Genomic DNA, 20,809 nt, shown 5'->3' with positions numbered 1-20,809 from the left:
AGTGGAAATAATAAAATAAGATTGAATTGCCTCATCAAATTTTGGATGAAAAAAAGAAAAACTACTTTTTCAACTTACACCCCTATAGGTTTACTCAAATTTGAAGTAGGAGAAATTGTTGGATGAATAATTTAAATCTACATCCACATAGTACCCATGTTACATACTTTCGATGGACCCTATTACACGAAAAATGAGAAATAAATGAAAAAACATGATTGCAATCATGTTTTTTCATGTATTTCCCATTTTTCGTGTAGCAGGGTCCATCGAAAGTATGCAACATGGGTAATCATTGGATGAGGATTTAAATTATGCATCCAACGAATTCTCCCACTTAAAATATGAGTAACAATTTGGGGAGATAAGTTGAAAATACGACTTGAAAAAATAGTTTTTATTTTTTTGTTATTTTATCTTTTTACCTTTTTACTCCAAAAATGGTGAATCATCCCCCATCGTTAACATCATCATCTTGAATCCTATTAGTTCTTATAAAGTTGATTTTGGTTGTACATTTTTTACCTCAAATTTTCTCTAATGAGCCAACACCAAGCAACTGCTCATCACTCTCTTGAGGCTCCCAAAGGTCTCTTGCACCACATCCATCCACCCAAAAGCCCCCTTCTTCGTCAAATCTATGAGGGGTGCTACCAGCTGAGAAAACCCCCTCACAAACCGTCCGTAGTAGGTATATATACCCAGGAATTCCCGCAACTCTGTCACATTCCTAGGTGTAGGCCAATCACAGGGACTTCACTAGGGGAGAAATACCATACCATGTGGGCTCATATTGGGGGATATATAGGGGGTAATGAGTTTTATATTGGTGGGTACAAAAAATGGAGCTCAAATTTAATGAAAAAAATACAAAGGTGTGTAGAAAATGTTAATGAAAAAATGGATACCTATAGTATATAATGAAAGTAGGGGTTTTTTAAATTGGGAAGGTGTATTGGATTTGTATTGGTAGGGGGTTAAATAATGTGATTTTTAGAGGTATTTTCCAATATGTAGTCAAATTAGGGGTATTGTTTAGTATGCCACGAACACACATGATATGTCAAAGGTTCACTGAGTGAAGCCCCATGAGGCCAATCCAGGATGGCCCTGATCTTCTCCTGATGTACATGCACCCCATCCTCATCGATCTTATGGCCAAGATACAACATCTCCTCAGTCAAAATTCACACTTAGGCATCTTGGCATATAGCTATTGCTCCTCTAGGATGCATAGCACCTCCTCCAAGTGGCGCAAGTGCTCCTCCCAAGTCCTGTTGTATGTCATGTCGTCAAAGAACACTAGCAGAAATTTGCATAATTTCTTGTGGAACACATGTTTTATGCAACACTGGAAGGTTGCTGGTGCAGTGGTTAGCACAAAGGGCACCACCAAGAACTCAAAGTGCCCATAGGGGCACCTAAATGGAGTCTTCGGGATCTCCTATTGTCTCACCCGAATCTAATGGTATCATGAACAAAAATCTATCTTAGAGAAGTATTTATCCCCTCTAAGCTTGTCCATCAACTCGTCATTTTTCATAATCGAGTACCAGTTCTCCATTATTTACAAGTCTCTCTCTTAATGGAAAAAGGATTAATTTCCACACCTAATATCGCGCTAAACAAATCAAATTTTATCTTCCCAAGAGGCTTAGCGAAAATATCAACAACATTTTCACAAGTATTACAATATTCAAGAAAAAATTCTTTGGATTGTATCTTCTCTCTAACAAAATGAAATTGAGCATCAACATGCTTTGTTCTTGCGTGATAAATTGGATTTTTTGCAACTTGATTGAGCTCTAGTTGTCACATTTGATCATTGTAGTCTTCTTTTGTTCTTCTCCAACATTTTGAAACTTAGAAAATAATAGAGAAACTGTAATAGTTAAAATTATGTTTGTAATTAGGTAATAGTTTCCTATTTTCTAGTAGGTTGTTTAATCTCTCTAACTAAAAGCTATTGTATAAAACTTGCATTAATTGATTTCTTAATTCAATGAATTGAGCCCGCTAAACACTATTGTATAAAACTTGTATTGATTGATTTTTTAATTCAATGAACAATAATAGAAAAACCGTAATAGTTTAAAAAATAAGATTATGTTTGTAATTAGATAATAGTTCCTATTTTCTAGTAAGTTGTTTAACATCTATCGTATAATATTGGAATTAATTGATTTCTTAATTCAATGAATTGAGCCAGCTAAACACTATTGTATAAGACTTGTATTGATTGATTTCTTAACTCAATAAATTGAGCCAGTGCAGCGTCAAGGTCTCCCAGGCTGAGGACTGCCAGTTTCACTCATTTGTATTTTGTCATTTTGTCTTCCTATTTTTTTTTGTGGTTGGTATCAGAGCAGGTGAGCTGTTTTGTTGTGAGAGGCGTGAGTTGTGAGCGATAGCTCCATTTGAGACGTTGGTATGAGAGCAGGTGAGCTGGTTTGTTGTGAGAGGCGTGTGTTGTGAGCCATAGCTCCATTTGAGACGACGACCTAAGGAGGAGGTCCGCACTGTGCCACCGTGGATTTATTGAGTGCTTTGCTGGAAAAGAAGCATGGTTGTGGCGATCAGCCCCTCAGATTTGCATCAGTTGGAAGAATCTTGGTCCGACCTGCCGGATGTCGAAAGAGCTACAGGTGAAGTTGTCTTGAGTTACGTATACCTTGATGTTGCAGAGAACTTGTGAAGTTGTGGAACCTGTGTCAGAGCCCGTGTGATAAAAAAAATAATCTCATTGTTTGATCATCGCATTTAGCGACTGAGAGATCCTGCGTTGACAGAGGTAAACTTCTGAAATTACAATTTTTGGGTTGCAGCGCTCCCCTCCTCCAACGAAGAGCGCATTGGTGATTTGTCAAAGCGCAAGTTGGATGTGACTGTGATGGCTGGTCTTTTTTGCGTCAGTTCGAGGGTATTCTGATCGTTTCCTGTTGAGTTTCTTCTCACGACGGGCTTCTGTTGAGCTACCTCCATGAACTGGAAGTCATTCTCTTTTTCCTAGTAGGCTGGATGTTAGCCAATTCCATCAGCAACATTCATAGTGCCGTTCAAAATGAGTCTCAATGTCTCAGGTTTAAGTCTCATGTTCCCTGTGAAAAATATGGCAGTCGTTCTAATTTTCATTTGATAGCTAGTCTTCAAGTTCGAGGGAAGAAGGCAGTTTTTTTTGGCGTGGAAAACATACAAAAAGGGAGAGGAAGACGTCTAACTTCCGTGATCTTGGGTGATCTTGGGCCGCAGTATTTTCAGTGGTTCAGTATCTTTTAATTCTGTGATATTTTAATCTTGGGCCGCGGTATTTTATAGTTCATCTTTTTTTGAGCGCCCATGTGAATGGTTGTTTTAAAATATATATATATATATATATATATATATATATATATATATATATATATATATATATATATATATATATAGATATATATATATATATATATATATATATATATATATATATATATATATATATATATATATATATATATATATATATATATATATTAAATGAGGGGAGGGCCAGTTGGAATTCATTAACAAAAGGGGTTTTGATATTTTAAAGAGATTAAAAAAGGCTTTTATATATTTCAAATCGGGTGCTTTATTTTCGGGTTGTCCAATTTTCATTAAAAAAAAAATAGCTTTCATTTAAATTTATTTGAAGGTTTTGGAAGTGCTTTTGAAAAGTATTGAGAGAGGATGGTGAATCTATTGGGAGAGACATACTTGAATGAAGTAGAGAAATTGGATGGCACAAACTATGTCAACTGGAAATTCAAGCTGCAAACATTGTTGGAAGGTTATGGCGCTTGGACCATCACAAAGGGAGAAGAAGTGAAACCTGTTGCAAGCTCAACAACTGCATCAATTCAGGACTCGGAGAAGCAGGAGAATAAAACAAATGTAGTATTAAGGGTGTTTGTTAAAGATAATGTAATCCATTATATTCATGTTGGCGAACTCCATCAAGTACTGCAAGGATCATTGAATAGTGCAACAATTAATAGTCCCATACACTCCATAGCAGAACAATGTTGCAGAAAGGAAAAATAGGACAATGGTGGAGTGTGCACAGAGTATGATCAAAGGTAAGCACCTCTCAAATGTTGTTTGGGTAGAAGCCATTAGTAATGTTGTTTATTTAAAAAATAGAAGTAAAACCAGGTATCTTGATTTCAAGACTCCATTCAAAGCCTTATATGGTTTTAAACCAGTATTTCATCACTTGAGGATATTTGGATGTAAGACCTTTGCACATATTTGAAAGACAATAGAAAGAAGCTTGATGCTAAAGCGATTAAATGAATTTTTGTAGGATACTGTTCAGAATTTAAAGCATATAAAATGTTTGATCCATTTACTCATGAAGTATTTGCGAGTAGAGATGTAATTTTCCATGAACAGGCAGATGAAGGGAACAAGGATAACAACTATGAAAGACGGCACATTCTTCCTGGAGTTTAAGACAATAACGTAGAAGTAAAAGCAGAAGACAGAGAGCAGCAAAATTTCGGGAAGAATCCAGTGATGTGGATATCACCAACAGTTAGAGCCCAATTAGAAGTGGAGAAGTACTTCCAAAGAACATAGGTGAAACCAGTGAAGTACGAATGAAACCCACTTGGAAAATTCGACTACCTGAAAGGTATAAGGACTATGCTCTCATGACTAGTGTTTTGAATGTCATAGAACCCATGAATTTTAATGAAGCTAATGAACATGAAGAGTGGAGAAAAGAAATGGAGGAAGAATATGAATCTATAATAAAAAAATAAAACCTAGGAATTGACTAAACTGCCTAAAGGAAAAGAGCCCATAGGATGTAAATGGTTGTACAAACCCAAGTTTAAAGCATATGTTAGCATAGATAAATATAAAGCTAGATTGGTGGAAAAAGGGTACTCACAAAGGAGGGTATTGATTATACATAAAAATTTGCACTTGTAGCTAAACTAGATACCATTAGGTTGTTAATTGCATTAGCTACAAACTACCATTGGAATTTTCACGAGTTATTTGTAAAATCTACTTTTCTGAATGGTGATTTAAAGGAGGTGTATTTGACACAACCTAAAGGGTTTGTCGAAAAAGGGCGGGAACAATTAGTTTGCATATTAAACAAACCTTTGTATAGGTTAAAGTAGGCACCTAGGTCATCATATGAAAAGATAGATTCTTTCTTTCTTCAGCAGGGTTTTATGAGGAGTCAAAGCGACCCAAATATGTATACCAAGTTTGATGAAAATGGGCATGTAGTATTGATTTCTTTGTATGTTGATGACTTAAATATTATAGGAAATTCAGTCAAACTAATTGATAAAATTAAGGTGCTGTTAAACACACATGGGAGCAAGAACAATATGAAAGATGAAACATGCAAGTACAATTTTTATTAACAAGAGATATACATTTATAGTACATTATGTGGCCGTTGGGTTTCACATCCAAAGGTCTCTTGGACTCCTTTTGTCCATTCGGCTTCCACACTAACCCATTGAGGATTAGGTGTCCAACATTCCCCCCCCTTAATCCGAAGGGTTATGTATGAGTCCAAGAAGAGAGATGTAATACAAAATGTGCAAAAAATGCATGGCAACACTAGGCTGAATGTGCTCTATGAAATGTTGGTATAAAGGGCGGTGATTTAAGGATGACCACCAACACTGGAATGCTTAGTGCAGTTCCCGGAACTCTTCCAAAACTGGCAAGAAGCTGAAATCTTCTGCTAGAGGAAGTGTTCCTATTGTTTTGAAGAGGGAAACCTTCAACCATGAAAGGGAGGTCTCACCCCGCATAAAAGGGAGAACTTCAACCTGAAAAGGGAAGTCTCAACCTGTGATGGTTTAAGGATGACCAACAACTCTGGAATGCTTAATGCAATTCCTGGAACTCTTCCAAAACTAGAAAGAAGCTGGAGTCTTCTGCTAGAGGAAGTGTTCTCAATTTTGTTTCTAGAATTCTTCCAAAACTGGCAAGAAGCTGAAGTCTTCTGCTAGAGGAAGTGTCCCAGATTTCCAACTGAAGGCATGCTCAGGGGCATCTTTGTTTCTGGCTACAACTCTGAAACTAGTGTGGCAGGTTGTGGCTCAGGCTCGCTTAATGTAACTTTGAAGCTTGTAGATGACCATCATTTCCCCCCCTGTCAGATACAAGGTGAGATGATGGAGAAAACTCAACTGCAAGACTGTTCAATACTCTAGAACAAGTTCTGACATGTGTTTGGAATATCTTCTTTGCTGTTGATGCCCATTGCCAAGAAGCGATCCATCCAAGATGAATCTTTGTTCTTGCAGGACATTTATTTCTGAAGCATCTATGTGAAGAATGACTGGTTTTATGACAATGCTTACATGGATTAAGATCAAAACAGTGATCTTTCAAATGGCCAACTCGGTCACAGTGTTGGCATTTCACGATCTGTTGTTGTTGTTGTTGTTGTGGAAGAGGGGCAAAATCTGGAACAGCTCGATATGAACTATCATGAGGAGCAGCTAAAGTATCATGAATGAATCCAGCACTCTGAAACTGAATGGGCTTTGAGTAGTCTGGAATATCAAAGGACAAGTCCTTGTCATATCCAAGACGAGTTCTGTGCTTGTTGTGGACAAGATATTCCCAAGGTCTGATGATGGGCTTGGGAAGTGCAGACTGAGTTTCTACATCTGCATGTACAACTGCTGCTTTATTTGAATGAACGGTAACATTATTGACTTGCTGCTGATGGGTGGTTGTCTCAATGTTCTGAACAAAAACAGGTTCAAATGATGTCTATTTTGATGTAGCTCTTCTTGTTGTAGCTGTGATTCAAGCTGCAAAAAATCAATCGTTTCCTATGCATTTTGTAGATAGACCTGAATATCTGTGAGAGAAACTTTGTTGACTTTTAATGTATCATGAGTAGTAGATGACATTAGAGTTTTGAGGAACTCTAATACTTCACTGATTCTAGCCATTTTTTTTTCAATGTCAGATTTACACCTTACAACTACTACTCAGTGGAGAAAAGCAATACCTACTCACAGTACACAGCAATATCCTTTATACATGTGCAGCAAATGATCAGAGTTCAACCAGCAAGCATCGATTACAATCCATTACATGAAAATAAGAGTTTACTCATGACCAGCATTATGTTCTGACAAAACAACCGACAAAACTTTTCTCCATAAAAGATTACAATCAGCCCACCAAACTCTTTATACAACAATTTAAGCAAGGAATTAATGCACTATAATGAATTTTAAATACAAAGCCACACTGGGGCAGCAGCAACTGCAAACTTGCTTGAATCCTTCAAATACGCCTTCACTTCCTCGGCCAGTGGAAAAGAATAGTCAAGTTCAATAGCGACTGTAACCATTCATGATAACATGTGGAACAGCTACAATTGTGGGATTACAGATTCCCAGAGAAATAATTGTACATAATCTCATAATCTTATGTGGAACAATGCAGATATATAAACTAAGTCAACATTGCAATTTCAAGGGTTTCATAGTAGCACATGCATATGAACATGCATCTCGTCCTATGCTCAATCAGTATCTCAATGTCTGGCAAATTTCTACCACCGACAATCTCAATTAATATGTGGAAGCTTACCTTTCAATTCCTCGCAAATTCACATTTTATCATTTGCATGCGGAAGCTTATCAAACACCTGTTCACATATTTCATGGTTCATGAAAACTCAATAAAAATCAATCACTGTATGTGAAGTTTCCTTCATCCTCATTCATATTTTAACTATCAATCCCATCAACTTCGAATGCTCTCATAATTCAGATTCATTACCACAATTACATTCACATATGCTAGATTCAATCAAAAGCTTGGCAGTTCATTCACTCTGGGCCATTATCCATATGGTTTCCATTTCACATTAAATTGCACAAAGTTTTGTCTCAACCAAACCTCAATACAATAGCCCTTTTAATTCATACAAAGAAACAAAGCTTAATTACAAAGGCCAAGAATATTTGCATTAAAAATGCACTTATGCATGCTGTAATCCATTTGTCATTTCCACTCATGCAAGATCGCATATTCAGTGCTACAAAGCTTGCTGCCGCTAAGCCAGCAAGAGCAATAACAGTCCATCTTAAAAACTCAGTTGGGAAGATTAACAGAATCGAAGCTGGAATGAAGATAAACAGAGAATATCCATAAAGACACCACAGCTGCACCAAGGGTGTTGATATGCCCAAGTAACGGAGGAGGAAATAAAATCCGAGGGGTACCAAACAGATGTATCCATAAATCAAGCACGCAGCCCAGCTCATATAATTAATGTCATAATGCCAGTCAATTTTATCTTCACTCTTTATGGAAGACAAATAGGAAGCATAATTTCCCAGTGCCGTTACCGCAAATACAAGAGTTGTGGAAATCCAAAGAGGCCCATACCTGTATCACATGTCAGGATTATGTTGAACCTTTTCACAAAAGTCTCCACGGTGGGGATATAATGTGAACATACTTCTGCCTATACCATGTTAATTCAACGCATATGCAAGCGTTGTATACCAAATCTCATTAGACAGTGCATATAAAAATGCATTCAATACCATTAGACAGCGCATATCAAAACGCATTCAATATTCAAACTCAAATGCTATGTCAAACAACAACATGGCATTTTAATACCATATATACGCTGGACCAAATAGCGTTAATATTCCAGATTAAGAGAGCCGTGGAATCCATGGTATTTTAGTGAGTAAACCCACAGCGTTAATAGGCATTCAACATTCAATACACCATTAAATAAACCAAACTTTGATACTATTGATTGATACTATTGGACAGCGTTAAAACTAATACCAAAGTCGTTTTAACGCAGATACAAATTCAGTTCAAACTCAAACGCATGGGCATATACCATTCAATCGTTAAAGCAATACAAACTCAAACGCATGGGCAGTGTTACGCATACCATTCAATATCAAACCATAACGCATTCAATAGGAGCTGGACCAGCGTTCAATTATCAGCATGTCAGGCCAGTTCAACGCACAGCATTAATATTCAAACGCATTCAACTGTTATGGGACAGCGTTAATATGATATGGACAGATGTGCAGCGCTGGCAGAGGTAGGTTATTTCAGGTATGAGGGGAATAAGGCAGGTTATTATGACGGAGAAGATTCAGAACGGCAGAGAGAGGCCAAAAATGGCGCTGGAGAAATGACAGGTTAGCTGAGAAAATATTCATGAAATGATCTGCACATACACATAAGGGCCATAAAACAAATGGCTCAAAATAATTATGCAGGGCAGGAATACGCCTACTCTGATACCATGTTAAACACACATGGGAGCAAGAACAATATGAAAGATGAAACATGCAAGTACAATTTTTATTAACAAGAGATATACATTTATAGTACATTATGTGACCGTTGGGTTTCACATCCCAAGGTCTCTTGGACTCCTTTTGTCCATTCGGCTTCCACACTAACCCATTGAGGATTAGGTGTCCAACAGGTGCAGATGTCACAAGTATTTGATATGAAATATCTTAGTGAATTACATTAATGTCTAGGTCTTGAAGTGTGGAGAGATGCAGGCAAACTTTTGTTACTTAGGGTAAGTATCTCAGAGAAGTACTTAAAAGGTTTAATATGGATCAGTGCAAATTTTCTTTTGTTCCAATACAGTAGAATGTGAAACTTCATTTCGATGATGGCTCAAAGGAGGTAGATGGTACATTGTATAGAAAACTGGTGGGAAGCTTGAATTATCTTACTACAGCCATACCTGATTTAGCATATACTCTGTTAGTGTGTTAAGTCAGTTTATGGAGAGACCTCTAGAAAGCCATTGGAGAGAAGAAAAAGGAGTGCTCATGTATCTTAAAGGAACAATTGATTTTGGTCTTAAATATACTGATTCATTTGATGTTGAGCTGACAGGTTACTCAAATTCAAATTGGGCCGGTAATACGAATGATATAAAATCTACAACAGGTTATGCATTCAGTATTGGATCCAAGATTGTTTCATGGAGCAGCAAGAAGCAACCTACTGTATCTTTGTCATCTACAAAGGCAGAGTATAAATATTTGTGTGCAACAACTTGTGAAGTTGTTTGGTTGAGGCGAGTTCTTCAAGATGTTGGAGAAGAACAAAAGCAGGCTATAGTGATCAAGTGTGACAATGAGAGCTCAATCAAGTTGGAAAATAATCCAATTTTTCATGTAAGGACAAAGCATGTTGATGCCCAATTTCATTTTATTAGAGAAAATATATAGTCTAAGGAATTTTTTATTGAATATTGTAATACTTGTGAAAATGTTGTTGACATTTTCACAAAGCCCCTTGGGAAGGTAAAATTTGAATTGTTTAGGGAGATGCTAGGTTTGGAAATCAACCCTTTCTCCATTAAGGGGGAACTTAGAAAATAATGGAGAAACCGTAATAATTAAGACTGTGTTTGTAATTAGGAAGTAGTTCTTATTTTCTAGTAGGTTGTTTTACTCCCTAACTAAATGCACTGTATAAGAATTGTATTGATTGATTTGTTAATTCAATGAATCGAGGTAGCACTGTGGGCATCCTCAAGATCTCCTCACCTAAGGACTACTAGTTTCACTCATTTGTATTTTTTCTTCCTATTTTTTTCTAGTTTGAAGAACTCTCCTCAACCAAACAACTTCACAAGTTGTTAATAAAAAAGCTTTATACTTTGCCTCAATGTATGACAAAGATACAATAGGTTGCTTCTTACTACATGAAACAACCCTGAAGCCAATGCCAAAAGCATAACCTGCAGTAGATCTCCCATCATCTGGATTATCAGTCCAATCTAAATCTGAGTACCTTGTCAGCTCAACATCAAATGAACCAATATACTTAATACCAAAATTAATTTAAGATACATGAGCACACCTTTCACTGCATTCCAATGGCTTTCTAAGGTATCACCATAAATTGACTTAGCACACTAACAGAGTATACTATGTCAGGTCTGGTTGTAGTAAGATAATTCAAGCTTCCCACCCATTATCTATATATTGTACCATCTACCTCCTTTAAGCCATCATTAATATGAAGTTTCACATTCTATTGCATTGGAACAAAATCAACTTTACACTGATCCATTTTAAACTTTTTAAGCAATTGTCTCACATAATTGCCCTGAGAGACAAAAGTATGATCAACATGTCTCCAAACTTCAAGACCTAGATAGTAATGTAACTCACCAAGATCTTTCATCTCAAATACTTGTGACATCTGCACCTTAATTCCATTAATTAGTTTATCATAATTCCCTGTAATAATTAAATCATCAACATACAAGGAAATCAATACAACATGCCCCTTTGCATCAAAATAGGTATGCATATTTGGATTTCTTTGACTCCTCATAAAACCCATGCCCCTTCTTTATCCTGCTAGAGAAAGAAGGAATCTATCTTCTCATACCATGACCTAGGTTCCTACCTCAGCCCATACAAAGCTTTCTTTAATTTGCAAACTAAGTGTTCCTACCCCTTTTTCACAAACCCTTCATGTTGTGTTAAATATGCCTCCTCCTTTAAATGACCATTCAGAAAAGCAGATTTTACATCTAATTGGTGCAATTTCCAATGATACTTTGTAGTTAATGCAATTAACAATCTAATAATATTTAATTTAGCTACAAGTGCAAATGTTTCTGCATAGTCAATACCCTCTTTTTGTGAGTATCCTTTTTCCACCAATATAGATTTATATTTATCTATACTGCCATCTACTTTAAACTTGGGTTTATAGAACCATTTACATCATATAGGCTCTTTATCTTTAGGCAATTCAATCAATTCCCAATTTTTGTATTTAATTATAGAATCATATTCTTCCTTCATTGTTTTTCTCCACTCTTTATAACTTAGCTTCATTAAAACTCATGGGCTTTATGACATTCAAAACACTACTCATGAGTGCATAACCCTTATACCTTTTTGGTAGGTGAATCTGTCGAGTAGATCTCCTTGGAACTTAATTGTCTCCATCCTTGTTCTCTGAAGGTCCTTCTCCACCTCTAGGTGAACTCTGACTGTTGGTAGTATCCATATCAATGGATTCTTCCTCAAGCTTTTGCTACTTGCTATCTTCTGCTTCTTCTTTATTGCCTTCAAATTCAGGAAGTATGTGCCACCATTCATAGTTGTTGTCCTTGTTGTCTTCATCTTCCTGTTCATGGAAAATTACATCTCTACTCAGAAATAATTTGTGAGTATATGGATCAAACATTTTATATGCTTTAAATTATTACCAATATTCTACAAAAATACATTTGATGGCTTTAACATCAAACTTCTTTCTATTCTCCTTCGGAATATGTCCAAAGGCCTTACACCCAAATACCGTCAAATGATGAACTACTAGTTTAAAACTATATGTCAAATATTCGAATGGAGTCTTGAGATCAATATACCTTGTTGGGCCACTATTCTCTAAATAAACTATAATACTAATGGTCTCTACTGAAAAGGAATTTGAGAGATTCTTACCTTTGATCATACTTCGAGCACACTCCACCAATGTTCTTTTTTTCCTTTCTACAACATCTTTCTGTTGTGGAGTGCAGGGTACTATAAATCACTACACTATTCCATGATCCTTGCAGTACTTGATGAAGTTCCCCAATGTGTACTCTCCCCCTTGATCTGAATGGAGGATCTTTATGAAATTCCTTGTTTGCTTCTCTGCCATGTTTTTTAATTCTTTAACATACTCAAAAAAATCACTCTTTTTCCTAACGAAGCACACCCGAGTGTACCTTGCGCAATCATCAATAAACAATAAAATAATAATAAGCACCTCCTAGGGATCTTGTTTGCATTGGTCAATAGACATCAGAATACATAAGTTCCAATACATCTCTTCTTCTCCTATTAGAATTAGAGGGGAATTCATCTCTGTGAATTTTTCCTAATGCACAAATTTCACAAGCAACATACTCATTCTTTAACATAGGGAGTCCTTCAACCATTCTTTGTTTATGCAACAATAACAAATCATGAAAATTGATATGACCATAACTCTGGTGCCAAAGACTTTATGTTGACACAATTGTAGAATTCAGTGCTTGATGACTCTTATTGGTGACATCAAGTTTGTATAAGACTCCAACTTTGACTTCTGCAACAATCGATTTACAGTGATCTAACAAGTCCTTTACTATGCAATGTGTTTTGAAGAATTCAACCTTCAGATTCTGATATGTGATTATGGACACAGAGATCAAATTTTTCTTGATCTCGGGTACATACATAACATTATGAATGCGCCTGACACTGCCATTTGGTAAAGTCACTGGAATATCACCATATCCCTTGATCTGATGTGCACGATCATCTCCAAGATAAATGTTGCCACCATTTCTTATTTCCTTGAAGTTCTCATACCAATCCTTATTGCATGTCATGTGGATTGAGGCTCCAGAATCCACAAACCATGCATCGACATCATCAATTTCAATAGACAATGCAACATTAGACACAAACAACTTAAGATTCTTAAGATCAAAATTAAGGGCTGCTCCTACAAAGCGCAATGAATATCTTCTATGTTTATGTCTCGGTTCATCATTTTTCTTCGTATAACAGTCTCTCGAAAGATGCCCACTTCTACCACAATAAAAATATTTAATTTTAGAATCATTTCTAGTAGGTGACATACCTTGATTTGACTTTGGAGATGGCCTCCTCTAAAATGGGCTTCCACCTTTACTTCCTTCTCCTTGTTTTCCTTTGAAGAGTTTCTTCTTCGCAACAAGTGTTAAGCTTGGATTCTAAGGCTTGAAATTATTGTGCCTCTCTTCTTCCTGCAACAATCTACCTGCCAATTCCTCAAATGTGGGAGCTTTCTCCCTTCTTGCAAGACCTGTAATAAACATCTAATAGTCCTTTCACATTTCATTTAAAGTGATTGTCACAATATTATTACTAGGTACTGATTCTCCAATCTCTCCTAGCTTATCTTTTAAGTCTTTGATTCTTGAAACAAAAGCACTAACTGATTCATATTCTTCCATTTTAATATAAAGGAGCTTACTTTTTAGGAAGAGGACCCGAATTGTATCTTTAGTCTCATAAAACTCCTTTAGCATATTACAAGTCTCATTAGAGGTCTGACAATCATGAATATGAGGAATTATATTATCTTTCATGAACATTTTTAATAGCACCTTTTCTTTATTCTCTTGCTTCTCCCAATATTGGATCGATGCAGTTGTTGCACCTCTAGCAGCACTTGGTTTTGCTTCTTCTCCCTTTGTCATTGTCCAAATGCTATATCTCTCCATTAGTGTTAGCAACTTGAATTTCCATTTAACATAATTGGACCCATCCAATTAACATGATTGGATCCATCCAATTTATTAGCCTCGTTTAGATATGTTCCTGCAAGGGGATTTTTCATCTTGTCAGGAAGACCCAATCTTCAACAATTCCATGCTTCTTGCTCTGTCCTTCACAAGCACCACCAACATCTCCCAATATGTTTGTAGGACGAATCTTTGTCTCATATAAATGCACACCATGCATACATTGTACACAATTCTAAAATTAAAATCTCATTAAAAATCCATCCATCACTTTAATATGGCTTATCACACCCTTAAAACCACATATATGTTGCATTGCAAAAAATATGTTAAATTAAAAAAATGGCCCCATATTACGGACACCATACCAACGCTCTGAAACCACCATACCGACCTGTCACACCCCTCGACGCTAAGATTGTGCATTGTATTGGTTAATTTTACGATTTCATAAGTTTGAGGTACTTGTTGCATTTCATGCTTAGTGGGGCATGCAATAGTCAAACAAAACAAATAAAAAATTTAATCACCACATCAATCGCTAGGCTCAACTTTATTCCGTGCAATGGCCCTCCTTCCACTCTCACTGCACTACTTCTACGACAACTATAAAGGCCCTACAACGCTATTAACTAAGCTATATATTGCTCCCAGTGGGCAAAGAGAACTCTTACATTGACAAATACAATGAATCGATGGCTCTTTAGAACATGCCAGTGAACATTGGTTCTTCCATGGATAGATACAAAGGAACGTTGGCTTGATGGCTCTTCATTGTCAGTACCATCCACACTCTGATCACAAATCACAAACCATGTCACAGACCACAGAACATGCACTAGTCACAGACCATAGACCTTGTCTTAGACCACAGAACATGCACTAGTCACAAGACCATGGACCTTTGATCTAGCTGATCCGATGTACACAAGGCTCGCAGTCATCAATGACTCTCCATTACTCAACACTGGTATGCGTTAGGAGTGTTCGATGCTCACCAATGGGTCTTTACACTCCACAAAGAGACAATCACCAATGACTTTGCAATTGGCTCACTACGGGTCAACTCGACCCACACAAGTTGACACAAAGCTTTAACGAGGACCCAAATCTTCAACACTAGCCCTCAATGCTCCACGACAACCATGATACCACGAATCTAAACTGAGGCTTCAATACATGCACGCAGAATCTCTGATGCTAATTTGAAATTAGGAAGACAAATTTATTAATGAATGAATCTCACAGCTCTCAGGTGAGACTAGCTACACCTGGAGGCTGCCTAGAACAATGTTGTCACTTCAACGAATGAACAATTGAACATTACATATCTTATAGGATTACAATTAGTTAGGGAGATCAAACAAACTCCTGGAAAATAAGTTTTGAATCCTAAATACAAACATAATTAAAAAAATACCAAATGAATTATTTTTCCATTACTTCCAAGTTTATAGAAATTTTGTTTTGTAATCTCATTTTTATTTATATAAGGTTGATTTACATTATCATTTTATTATATTATCATGTGATCTCACATGCTCCCCATTGTAGAAATTTTTGTTTCTTGGTCTCATTCTTATTTGTATAAAGTTGTGAATATATGCATTTAATAGTTGATTTTAATGTGTGATTACTAAAAAATTATTTTTATTGTTTTTTGTATTTTTGTTGATTTCTAAATAAATATATTTATTGGAAATAAATTCATGTTAGTTATAATTGATGTTATTTAGTTTGATAGATATATTTAAAAAAGTCTTCCTATTGGTTGTTTCTTTCATTGGATGTTTTTATTGATTAAGTTACCAAAATTACAACCAACTAATTTACTCTTTAGAAAAGTATTTAAAATATAAATTTCATTAAATATAAAATAATTAATACAAACAATTAATTTTATCCAAATACTTAATTCACTCTGATTTAATAATTTATTAATTAATAGCTGACTATTATTCATATTCTATATAAAAACATTGTAAAAGCATTTTATAGTTGTAACTTTGAAATTTATTTGCCATTTTTTCTCTCACCTTATATTTTTGTGATATATATGCATTCCTTTTACATTAATTATATTATTGTAACAGATATGAATTCCCTTTTACATTAATTAAGGTTAAAGTTATGATGTCAAATGCTTAGATGATTATAATTGATAGTGTATAGAACTCTTTGTTTAAGATCTAAAATTACAAACTTATTTCAATTTTCAAGTATAACTAATCCAAGATAATATGACAAAGTCAAGATGGGATGAATATGTATAGATTAAGATAATAAAGTGAGAATTGGATGAATATAAATATGTTCGCATAGAGATACATCATAGAACTGTCGAAATGAAAAGTAAAACTTATTGCACAATTACAGGTGGTATAATAATTTATTTATATCACAATGTATGGGTATATTTTTAATAAAGTAGAGGTGAAATTTTAAATTTAATACCAAAGAAATTAACAACTTAAAATAAATAAATTAGAGTTGAGAGACAACTTCTTCCTACATTTAGGAATGAATGATATAAACTAAAAGAAGATAGAGAAATTTTGACACAAGTATACATTTTATTGTAATTTGTTTTTTTTAATGATTTTAAAAGGGGAGGATTTTATTTATTTATTTATTATTTATTTATAATAAAAAAATATATAGTAAAAATGATTTATAAATTATCATGGATATTTTATTAAATAATTCGTCATAATAAATTAGTAAATTTATTGAATTTTTATTGTTAAATTTTTCTTTATATTTTATATTTTTTAGTTAATTTATTTTCTACTTAATTAATTATAGTTGAAATGTGAGAAATAAAAAAAACACAGAAAAATCCATAATAGATGCAAATATTTTTCATGAGAAAACCTTATGAAAGAAAGTTTATCTAGAAGGTGAGGCTTCTGCCCTCTCTTTTCTCTTGTATAGAAATAGCATAAAATGGGACCCCTACTCAAAAGCTATCTAGAAGGTGAGACTCCTCAACTCTATTTTCTCTTGTATATAAATAGCATAAAATGGGACCCCTGCTCATGCTAGTGGTCGTATTTGACATAGCTCAATAACCAACAAGGAGAATGGTTTGACTCCCTCAACCCTCAACTAAAGTTACAGGTTTGAACATTCTAGAGTCTTCTTCAAAGTCCACCTGTGGCTAGTCCCATATGCATGAGTAACATGGCTTGAAGTGGCATCCATTAATACCATAGTGGTCAACATGATAGATAAACTTGTCGGGGGCATAAATTTTGCAAGAAATCGTGATTTTTATATCGTTGGAAAGATACTTGAGTATAGAATGGTCCCTAGATCCAACAAAAAAGAGGGAAATTTTTTACCCCAAAAACATAATTTAATGCCTCAAAATGACTGAAATATTTTATACCCCAATTTTCCAAACTAAAACCCACTAATAAAAAAGACCCTGCAAATTGATTCCTCTAATTTTTTATTGTAAAAAATTTTCGATATATAAAAAATAATATAATAATCCAATCTCAATAAAAAATAAAAAATACTTACAGGATACTAAATTAATTAATTCAAATATACGTTTTTTCCCTTTAAAAACAATTAAAAAAACATTCAACGAGGTCTCCTTTATGAAAAATAATGGGCATTTTTGCAAACCAAAAGCAAACATTTTCCTAATAAAAATGGATGAAGCTTTCTTACCTGCTGAGATTTCAGTTCACTTGATCAAATGCAAAGTGAAAACCCAAATGCCTTAGAGGTTAGCAAAAAAGGTTCTTTTAACCATAAGTGCAAATCCAAAGAGTTAAATTGTGACAAGTGTGATAACAACTAACGGAAATTTAATTTAACGAGTTTAGATGACTCAACAATTGACTCAAATGATGAAGGTGACACTTTAGATGACTCACAATCGAGTCAGATGATGAAGGTGAGTACGATGTTGCAATTGACGTAGTTTTACGAAACAAAGATTCCACCCAAAAAGTTTCAATGTTATACCTCACATGCATTCACGAACCTAGTAATAATACAAAATTAATTGGGAATACAATTGAAAATCAAAACGGTTGAAAGGTTTTCTATCTGCATTAAAAAAAAAATAAAGTGGGGTGGGGGGGTGGGGTGGGGTGGGTGGGTGGGGTATAAATTGCATTTAAAAAAATATAAATATGTTTTATTTCGGTGGGGTGGGGTATAAATTGCATTTAAAAAAATATAAATATGTTTTATTTCATATATTATAGTTGGATTGGATTGGATTGGATTGGATTGGATTGGATTGGATTGGATTGGATAGGAAATATAAATATGTTTTATTTCATACATTATAGTTGGATAGGATAGGATAGGATAAGATAGGAGTGGAGTTTTAATCATAAATTGGTTTAGATTTATTTTAATTTTAGATTTGTCAAGTGTAAAAGGGATTAAATATTTCGGATGTAATTTTTTTTAATACAAAATTTAGGAAAGATTTGCAATTTGACAGATTTAATTTTTCTCTACATTTGGTAAATCCAAAATTAAAATAAACCTAAATAGTTATTAATAATATTATTTATATTTATATAAATTTCACATCTTTATATATAAATATTCTTATTTTTTATTTTATTAAAACTTTGATAATACACATATTTAGAACAACATTTTTTATTACAAATATTGAATTTTTATATACTTATTAACTAAATTTAAACGATAGAGTTCTAAAATATAATAATTATGATTATGAATCATAGAGTTCTAAAATATAATAATTATGATTATGAATCATATTTTTAATTTATTAGGGTTAAATAGACTTTGAAGCCAAATTGCAAAAGTGCTATGACCAACAATTTTTGTCTCTTTTTTGTAATTACAGCCCCGTGGTTGCTAAGTTGTATGTTAACTAGTTTAGAAATGGTTTGGTCCAGGTCATCAAGACAACAAAGGCGCATTGGGAAGCTCCATCATGAAGTGTTTTGCGCTTAATTATGTAAATATGTTGGTAATCAGTTCTAGTAGACTTCTAAACTTCCAATAGTACAAAATGCCAAAAAATGAACAGTTTCACAGATGGTCTGGAATCAGATGGGCCGACCTGCAATGACTCTAATGTATGTAAAAAAAAATTTGACGTAATATAATTTCCCATTTGCAAAAAAATTGGTAAGTTAATTTTTAATAATTAAAAAGGTGTTAGGAAAAATAAGTAGATGTTATTTTTGGGTTTAGAGTAAGTTTTAAAACTGTTTTTGTTTGGTTAAAAGTTCGTTTTTTTAGAAATAAGAAAATGGGTTAACAGTTCAAAATCCAAAAGCATTTGGTAAGAGTGAAAATTTACCCCTTACGAATCACCGGTGGATAATTCTAGGTGATATGTCTTTCTTTGCATGATAGTAATAGTAAACCAATATTAATAAATAACAGATAGTGATAATTAACCCAACTACTTATTTGACAACAAAATTATGATAGATTTTTTTATTATTAAAAAAAATAAAATACACATAAAAAATGATTAAAGTGAAGCCCATGTGGCCTAATAAATTAACTGAATGGAAAATTAGTGATAGGAATGCCCAGTCAACCTTGGGCCTTAACACTTTTGTTAAATTCTAATGTTTGTTTCATTTAAGCAATAATAAATGCAATGCATAAAAGTCATGTTACGAAAATTAATAACATTTAAAGGAATGTATTCAATAATCGTAAAGTTATAAACCATCTTCTGTCTTTCTTTGGAAAGAGAGGTAATGATAATATTAAAACTTTAAAATGAAAATATTGTAATGTTTATTTTGTTTAAAAATAATAAATATAATGTTTAAAAGTTTTAAGGGTGAAAAATATGTTATATATAATTAATAATATTTAAATGAATGTATTCAATGAAAATAATAATATATATATATAAATAATTAGATTTTTTATTCGATAAGATGAGGAAAGAAAGATTTATAATAATAAAATTTTAAATATATAATTTGTTTAGCATATGCGCATGTTTTAATATAAATAGATATATTTTAACATTAAAACGAATACATATCAGTTATATAAATCAGTAAGTAGAACATTTATAATTATTATAAGTAAAAATGCAATTTTTTTAATGAAAAATTTCAAATAGTGCAGATATTTAAATGGAAAGATGAAGTATTACATATTGATAATGAATATCTTAAATTTAAATTTTTTATAAAAGATGACAAAGAGGAGTAAAAGACAAAGAGAAGTAGAAAGTCTATCACATATTTTAAATGAAAAGATAGATGCAAGTTAAATAGTTCTAGAAAAATGTTATGATAATTTTAGATGTATATAAAACATTAACTTTAATTATATTTTTTGTGGTGAAGAAGGAAACCAAAACTCATAAATTTCAAAGATTTTGGTTATTTGGCATATGCACATGTTTCAAATAAAAATAAACATAAATTAAAAACCAAAAGTAATGTCTATTTATTGGATAAACATTGAATTAAATTCAATAATTTAAGCCAACTTGAATCAATAAAT

The 20,809-nt window shown here is 33.7% G+C and overlaps 1 long non-coding RNA gene and 1 pseudogene across 2 annotated transcripts in view; both read right to left on the bottom strand.

Annotated features, from left to right (window-relative positions):
- Window positions 1–20,809, bottom strand: part of LOC149263326 (uncharacterized) — an 80,792-nt gene that overhangs the window by 15,867 nt on the left and 44,116 nt on the right. The window lies entirely within an intron of this gene.
- On the bottom strand, window positions 7,944–8,966 carry LOC149263327 (uncharacterized; annotated as a pseudogene).

Source organism: Pinus tabuliformis, chromosome 6, assembly GCF_031772625.1.
Source record: "Pinus tabuliformis cultivar Carrire ecotype Pingquan chromosome 6, CPIR1, whole genome shotgun sequence".
NCBI lineage: Eukaryota > Viridiplantae > Streptophyta > Pinopsida > Pinales > Pinaceae > Pinus > Pinus tabuliformis.
Note: the sequence above shows the minus strand (reverse complement) of the source record. Positions and strands in the feature narration are given on the sequence as shown.